Consider the following 8725-nt stretch of genomic DNA (forward strand, 5'->3'; position numbering starts at 1 on the left):
TGTCCACCCGCTGCTGCTCCTCTCCCCCGGACTCCTGGGACTTCAGCCCCCCGGTGGGGCCGCTCCGGAGGTCATTTCTCTTTCTGCGATGCTCTCCCTCCCCTGCCTCTCCCTCCACCGGAGCTTCTCCCCGGGCTCGGGAGGAGGAGGAGGATGCCGGCAGAGCTCCCCCCGGGTCGGTACCTGCCGGCTGGGCCGGTGCCTGGCAGCTGAGCGCGCCCCGGCTCCGGCCGCCCCCTCCCCTCGGTCCCCAGCCCCGGGGAGACTTCGCGCCCGAGGCGCCGGCCGGGAGCTGCTTTCCTGCGAAGAGAGAAAAAGCAAGAGGCACTGACAGATCCCCGACCCCAGAACCGAAAACAAAGGTGTTGAGCCCCGGCAGCGCTGCCGCCGCATCCCGGGCTCCCGGAAACCCTCCCCGGGCCCCCCTGCCCGGGGGGCGGCGCTGCCCGGGGCCCGCCGAGCCACGAGCAGGGTAACCCCAGCCCGCCCCAAACCCTCCCCGGAGCCTCCCCCGCCCCGGAGCCATCGCTCGCCGTTTCACCGACGGGAACCCGAGGCCCCGGGGGTCTGCCGTGCTCCCGCCGCGGCCCCGGGCTCTGCCCCTGCCCCGCTTCTCCTGCCCGTCCCGGCATCGCCGGGCCGCAGGGGGTCCCCGGCGCCCGGCCCGACCCCGCCGTGACAGCCCCGGGACGCGCCCCCGGGATACGCGGCCGCGGCGCCTCCGCGGGAAACTCCGAAAGTTGCGACGGGACCCGGAGGAGCGGGCGGGACCGGCAGGGAGCCCTGCCCGGGGCTGCGGGCGCACCGAACCCCCCCCCCCAAAAAAAAAAAACCCTTCCCGAGGGCCGAGCGCCGGCAACAAGTAGCGGCGGGGCCCGTCGCCCCCATCCCCCGGGGCGGAGCGCCGCGAGCCCCCGGGAACCGAGCGCGGGGCCGCCCGACCGGCCGGGGCCGGGTCGCTCCCGCCGCAGCCGCCACCGCCGCCGCCGCGCTCCGGTGCGCCCGGTGCCGCGTCCCCGCCCGCCCCATTGTCCCCCGCCGCCGCCGCCGCCGCCGCCGCCCACAACAAAGCCGCCCACGAGGATGCGCCGCGGCTCCGGCCCGACCGGCCCCGGTACCGGGTCCCCCGTCCCGGTCCCCCATCCCGGAGCCCGGCCCCGGCCCCACGCTCACCTGCGCTGCGGCGGGACGCGCCGTCCAGCGGGGCCGTGCCGCCGCTCGCCGCCGCCTCCCGCGCCGCGGCCGGCCCCCGACAGCCCCGCGCTCCGGTTACATGGCGCTTTAACCCTGCCCGTGCTGGGCAGCCCCTCCTCCTCCTCCTCCGCCGCCGCCGCCCCCGCCGCCGCACGGCGGGGGAGGGGAGGGGAGCGCGGGGCCCGCACCGCACCGCGGCCCCCCCCGGCGCCCTACATTCCCCCGGGGCTCCGCACCCCCCGGGGCTCCGCACCCACGGTGCCCCTGTATCCCCCACCCCCCCCCAGCTCCGCATGCCCCCAGTGCCCCGCACCCTCGCGGCCCGGCACCCCCCCGGGCCTCCGCATCCTCCAACCGCGGCTCCGCACGCCCGGCGCCCCGGTATCCCCCCGCTGCTCTGCACCGCCCGGGACCTCGCATGGCCCAGTGCCCCGCACCCCCCCACCCCACCCCCGGTGCCCCGCATTCCCTCCCCGGGGCTCAGCATCCCTCTCCCGGGGCTCCACAGCCCCCCTGATGTCTCGCACCCTCCCGGGGCTCCCCATCCCCTGGTACCCGCCGGCGCCCCGGTGTCGCCCGCAGTGCCCGGCATCCCCCCGGGGCTCAGCATCCCCGCGGGGCTCGGCCCTCGGAGCCCCCCACCTCGCACCTCAGCCCCCGCGGTAGAGGAGCCCCCCCGGAGGAGAAGGGGCACTCCGGGGCCGGGTAGAGCCCTCGTCCTGCCGAGCCACCCTCTGCCCACCGGCTTTCCATCAGCACTGTGCCCCTCGTAGCGTGGCGTGGTGCGGGCAGACAAAGCCTCCCAAGTTTTACAGTCAGTTTTTGTTTGTTTGTTCTCTCCCGTTCCCGTACAGAGGCAAGACACTTGTGAGGGCTGTGCTGGGGATGAGGAAAACAGCCTGCGCCTCTCCTGCCCAAGACAAAGCATCCAGAGTCCACGTGGGGTATAATCTTCTCTGCTCACTTGCTATTACTCCTAGATCCAGCAGAAAACTCTGTAACAGTAAAAAGAAGGAATATGATTATCCTGGTGTGACAGAAATAAGCTTTCAAAGCCAGGAGGAAAAATGAGTTAGTTAGCCAAAGTATCCGAACCCTGCGGGAAGTGCCTGGACCAGCCCAAGGCCTGTACAGCAGGTTCCCCCAGACCACCCCTCCAACCCTGCAAAACACAAGCATGAAAAATGTGGCTGCACGTGCAAAAAAAGCCCTGCAAGTGAACAAGAGGAGCCGAGAAACCTGGTCTGGATAAGCCTTCGGGAACACAGGAGATTACAGTTCAAATAAATACACACCGCATAAACCTAAAGCTAATTTGCAACTCTGTCGAGTAGATTAAAACCGAGCAAATAGATTTCACTCCTGTTTGTTTTTCCAAATTTGGGAAAGCAAAATGCTTCTGCAGGTTGTGCTCATGAGAGTTTCTAGGGCACTGTTAGGGTGGAATTAGCCCTTGCTCCAAGCATCCACGGGCTCCTCTCCCTTTCTACGGAAACCTTCCTGCCTCTGTTGGCCTTGCTGACCTGCCATCAATCTCCCGCCCGGCTGAAACGCCCTCTTTCTCTCTCTTCCCCTCAGTTATCATTTAATTCAGGAGAGCATGTCTGTGTGTACTGTTTGCGAAAAAGGCCCGGCACCAAACAAAGCAGCTCTGGGCAGATGATGAGCCAAACCCTGACCCTTTTCCCTGTCTCTGCTACACACAACCACAGAGAGATGCTGCGAGTTTATTCCTTAACAGTCAAGGGAGTTTGTATGTCATCTCACAGGGAACAAAGGTACCTCTAAAGAGGATTTTCTATTTAGGCTCCTGCCAGACATTTCTGGTACGCCCTGCCAGGCCCTCAGCCATTCCTGCTGAACAAGGGTGTGCAGCTGGCAGGTTCTGCCAGGCAGGTACCAGAGCAACCCCACCACCGCTCCCCGCCAGCCCCGAGGCTCTCCAGCATGGACAAGAGGTAGGACATGGCTGGGGGGGCACAGCTCCTCCGCTCCACCACTGGAGCAGCTGTGAGAAGCCGGGAAGCATGGCCAGGGCTTACATGAGCAGGGAGCAGTGGCTGGGGAGAGGTGGGGGGTCCCTCCCCACCCCTGGGGGCAGGCTGCACGTCCTCTGCATACCGTGCCACGGACACGTCCCTCCCCGTGACGGAGTGACTCCCATGGGCAGCATGGCTGGACTGCCCAGCGCTTCTGCAAAAAATCATTCCAGCAAGAGCCATTTTCACACCTGGCTGGCCTCCCTTGGCCAACATTTCAAATCCATGGAGCTGGTGACCAACCAGCTGAAAGAGCCACTCTGTCACCATCATGACAGAGTCGGGACTGGCAACATCCATCCACATCAAAAGGGACTCCTCATCCTCATCTTCCACTGAGAATGCTTCCCAGTGACCGCACCAGCACTTCCATGCATAACTCATCACTCCCGACCCTGAACCCTCCTCCTCACCAAAGGCTGCTCAGCCGTTGCCTTCTCTGCAGTATCCCTGGGTTACGGCACCAGGCACAGCTCTTCTCTGACCACCCTATTCTCCCACTTCAATTTTCTTGCTAAAATTCTCCTTTGCCACCCTGGCCAGGCAAACCAGCACCGTTCCCTGCCCAGAGCTCTGCTCTGGCTCCAATCACCCGCTGCCTCTTTCTTTGCACCCAAGTGTTTGAGTCAGGACCTGCTCCGTGCTTCATAAGCAGCGTGCCTGGAGATCCTAGACAAATAAAGCAATTGAGCAAATATGTGTCATTACCTACAGCCGCCAGCAGCACAACCTCGTCATCTCTGGATCTGTGGGTCCCAGATTCCCAGACCCCAGTAACAGCTAAGTGCTTGTTTAGTCTTCTAGCAGGTAGGGAGAAGCACCAGCACCATTAAATCTCCTCGAACAGCTGTGAGCTCCTGTAGCAACCCTGGGGCAGGGAGCCGGAGGAACTCTTCCTTTTGCTGAAGCCAGCGGCAACGCTCCTGCTGAGTTCAGGCTTCGGGGTTTCCCGTGTCAGTGTACACACGGCACAGCGGCTCTTTCCCAGCCCGCAGTAACAATCATTTTCACTGCCTGGCATTCTTCACTGCAAGACCCCATCAGAGCACGTCCTGCGGGATATGTCCTCCTCTTCCACGAGCAGCTCTGTGGCCTGAGCCCTCGCCCCAGCCCCACGCTGGCCGCCTGCCTCTCCACCAGCTCCACTCCATTGCAGCTCCCAGCGACTGGCTGCTCCTCACCACTGCTCCCTGGAGAAGCTCTCCTGTCCGCGGCATCTCTCCTGAGCGTGGGGAGAGCTGTGCTACTCAGCAGCACAGTGGCAGGGCTCTGGCTGCTGAAAGCAAGGTCGGTCCCCGCTGTGGGAAAGCCTCATCCTGCTGCCATATGTGGGAATACAGCATCCAGCCTCCCCTACAGCTGGGCTGGCTTTTCCCATCTGGGGGGAATTGCTGTTTACACGGAGATAGGAAGCGTTATCCCTCCTACATGAAGTTTCTAGCCCTTCCTGTGGGCTGGGCAGGACCGCATGATACAAACCTCTAATAAAAATAAGGTTAAAAATAAGTGTCATCCCTGTAACCAGAACATCTAGAAAGTCTGCAGCTACCAGCGTGTAAACTTCAAACGCAAAGGCACACAAAGAAAAATCTTCAATGCCTCTCTAACAAAGCTGGCCACAAAATCCTCTTTTTCCTAGAAAACAGGATACGCCTGCTACAGCCTAATCTGAAGTGACGAGGCCTCCCCAAACCACCCTCCTAAGCATATATACTTTTATCAGGAGAAACGCTGCTCCCGGGGGTGGCTGCCAGCAGAGCCCCCCCTCCACTCCAGGTCCAGAGCTGTTCCTTCTCTCGTGGGTAAGGAGGGTAAGGGATTATCATCTCTGCCCCCGGGCAGGGGAGATGCAGAGGAAGGGTTTTGCCTGCGATCACAAGGCAGGAGCGTACCAGAGCCCAGCAATGGCGCTTCCAGCTCTGCCGCAACCTTCGCACGCAATGCTAGCAATTACTTACTCCTGCAGCAACGTTTGCCTGGGAGCAAACAGTGCAGAGTGTGGTGGGGGAGAGGAAGGGACGTCAAACTGCAGGAGAAGCTGAAATCCTGGTCTCAAAGGTCTCATTTATATCAGCCTCCCCTGGGAACAGAACTAACCCCTGCAAAGTTTCAGCTGGGCAATCTCCATCGCACCAGCAAGCCGGGAGGAGTTGCAGCATCCCTCAGCCCGTGTGGAGAGATGTTCTCCCGAGTCTACACAGCCCAAGGCAGACACTGCAGATGGGCAGAACACACAGAAGCGGGTGGGCTCAGCACCAGCCAGGGCGAAAGGCGTCTGGGTTTTACCCCCAGCTCATTGACACACTCTTACCTTTCCCAGGCCTTTCTCAGGCCAGCAAGTGCAGGAAATGCTTCCCCACTTCAGGAAGGTTCTCCAAGGCTGACCTCAGAGTGACTGCAAAGGGCTTTGAGAGCTTGGGGTAGGAAGTGGCATCAGAGAACAGGACAGTGACACCCCAGGATTTGATCTCTTGGGAAGATGTAAGAAGGACCCTTCCCCAGGTAACACTCTCCAAGTGCTGAGGAAGCTTTTCAAGTTTCACAGGTGAAATGAAGCTGAAAAATGCATCTGAAGTAGGGCACATTGCCCCTCTGGTTCATTCTGGAGTGCACCATTTTTAATACCCTATTTCCCTCGTGTGTATGTGTGTGTGTGTGTCCCCTCCATTGCTTTTTTGCTGCTGTTTTTACTCCAGTATTTGTGGTGACCAAGCCTGCGTATCTGTAACTCCGAACTGCCGTCCTCAGCTCTGAAGAGTCGATCAGCAACACGTTCTGCATGACAATGGCCTGGCAGGGACACCCTCGGGGCCGATGGCTGCCAGGGGACACGGGCCACCTGCACCAGGCAGGGGCAGCCCTGGGGGTTCTGCCCAGGGCACTTGGGACCATCCTCTGCCTGGCATCCCTGTAACTAATCCAGACCGTCACCCTGCAACCTTCTCTTTTATTTGAGCATAGCCTTTTCAGAAATGAGCGCTGGCAGAACCAAGCCCGCCTGCCAGTGCAGAACCACCAGTGCCATACCAGGGTTCGTGGCACTTGCATGCCACACTGCAGCCAAACCAGCATCCCAGGAGCTGACTGCCAAATTTCCTCGTGATTGTTTGAACAGGGTGTTTTGAGCACGTACCTCAACTTAAACACTTCTTCTTCGATCCCATCACTCAACTTTCTCCAAGAATTTGGTTTGCTGCCTGGGAAATTGTTTAACGACGTTGGCTTCTGCCTACTGCTGTACCTCCTGCATGCTCACACAAGTAGGCATGCGTGCAGAGACCATCCTTAATTAGCTCCTAGAGCATCACCCCAGAAAGACGTAGGGAACTAAAGATCAGTCACAGGCTGCTCCTGCATGGCTAATTCCGGCTTACAAACCAGACAGAAAATTGCCTCTCTCCTTGTTTCAGTTTTTTGGCCACACAGTACAGGTGAATGAATTTTGGTGGTTATGAAAATGTCCAATAATTAACTGCAATTATTAATTTACACTTAGGAAAATTTACATAAGGCTGTATGCAACATTTTAAAGCCAGAGAGGAATGTTGGTGTTCACACGCACTGGCATCCGGTGCTACCCAGTCCATACATCTCCCTGAATGAGTTTTAGTTCACTATTTTTGAAAGACAAGCATATCCTGTGGTTTAAAAATGCCAATGTGGCCAGTTCACCACAGAACCTGATAAATTGTTCCAACGTGAAAAATCTGCACCTCGTTTTAAGGTGTCCTAAATATTTAGGGTCAAATCCTGCAGGCACGCCCGCATGCAATTTTTTCACCTCAACAATCCTATTCAATCGAGGTACACAGTTCCACCCTGTCTATATGAGACAGAAAATCTCCCAGCTGGGCTGGGAGGTAGAGGGAGAAGGAAAAGAAGTGTGAGTGCTATTTCCAGCCAGACCACCAGTAACTATCTCCTAACTCCTCATCATTAGTGGTACTTCGCTGCTTAACTCCTTGTTTATAAACCACTACTGGGATATCTTCACAATGAAAGGCCCTATAAAATTTCCTACCCTCTCATGCTCTCATTTGCAATTGAAAGTGTCAGTAATAAAACAGAAGCCTTGTGGGCTGCTGCAGTTTTACCTTCCACAAAGGCTTTTATACACTGTCCGCCTGCGCGGCAGCCAGTGAACACCTTCCCAGATAAAACGGATCAGGATCAGACACATTCACACTGATAGTGGAATAACTGGTGGAGAGCTTATTTTCCTGCTCTTGGAAAGCTGCGAGATAGCAGCTTAAGGCAAGGGAGTCTTTAAGGATGGGATCAGCTCCATTGTCCTCTCCGGGAATACATCCAGTTTTAATATTTCCTGGATCGAGGCCTTCCTCCCGAGCACAAACAGAAACAAGAGCAGGTAACAGAGGGTGAGAAGGTCATTTTACAACTCACCTGCCTTCCTAGACCTTTCTGAATCAAGGAGACCTCCTGCTTATGGGTTATGGCGAGAATCGGGTCAAAATCTCCCTGTGAAACCCTGACCCCTTTGACATCTAGGCACCCCCTCCCTGGCAGTGTTCAAGGCCAGGCTGGATGGGGCTTTGAGCAACCTGGTCTAGTGGAAGGCGTCCCTGCCCATGGCGGGGGGGTTGGAACTAGATGATCTTTAAGGTCCCTTCCAACCCAAACCGTTCTATGATTCTATGATTCTGCCCGTGGGCTGGCGCAGCCCCGGGCTGCCTCTTCCTTACCTGACACCCGTCCATCCCATGGACACCCATCCATCCCACAGAGCCCAGCCTTGGGACATGGGCTGCTCTGCCCGGGCCACCATCACCGTGAGCCTGTGCCGGGTGCAGCACCGGGCAGTGCTGGGAGCAGCAGCTGGAGGGGGAAAATCATACCTGACTTTTGGGTCCTAGGTGGAATTTTCAGGGGAAAAAAACCCATTCACTCTACAAACTATGGTTTTTAAGCCATTTATTTGAGGTTTTTGTACAGAAAACCAACTTAGACTATTCCGCTGTCAGCCAGACCTCCACCCCGCAGGTGAAGTTTAAGCCTCTGCACACTGAGGGTACCCGCAGCTCTCTCCCTTTTTGCCACGCTTACCAGGAACCGCGGGTTTTACTTTCCATGGAAGCGATCAAGTGCACAAAACTAACACGCGACTAGACATCTCTGGGACGGAGACCTTGGCAGAATGAAAGCATCTATGGGCACAAACACGCACAGACAGATACACAGGTACCGCAGCTCTGATTCGGGGGTTCCACCGCCCCGGTTTTGGGTAGGAAAGCGAAAGCCTGTCCGAAACCTTCCCGTCCAAAGGAACGGTTCCGTAGGGCCGGCGAACGGCACACCGGGTCGTGCCGGGTGGGGTGGGGGGGGTCAGCCCGGCCGTGCTCCCCGCGGCCCGCGGAGGCGCAGCCGAGGGACCGCGGGTCCTCGGCCCCCCCCCCCCCCCCCCGCTCCCACCGGGCCGCCGGGGAGCCGGGGCCGGCGGCGGTGCGGAAAGTGCGGCCGCCAATGCTCAGGCT

The sequence above is a fragment of the Harpia harpyja genome, chromosome 1 (assembly GCF_026419915.1).
Source record: "Harpia harpyja isolate bHarHar1 chromosome 1, bHarHar1 primary haplotype, whole genome shotgun sequence".
NCBI lineage: Eukaryota > Metazoa > Chordata > Aves > Accipitriformes > Accipitridae > Harpia > Harpia harpyja.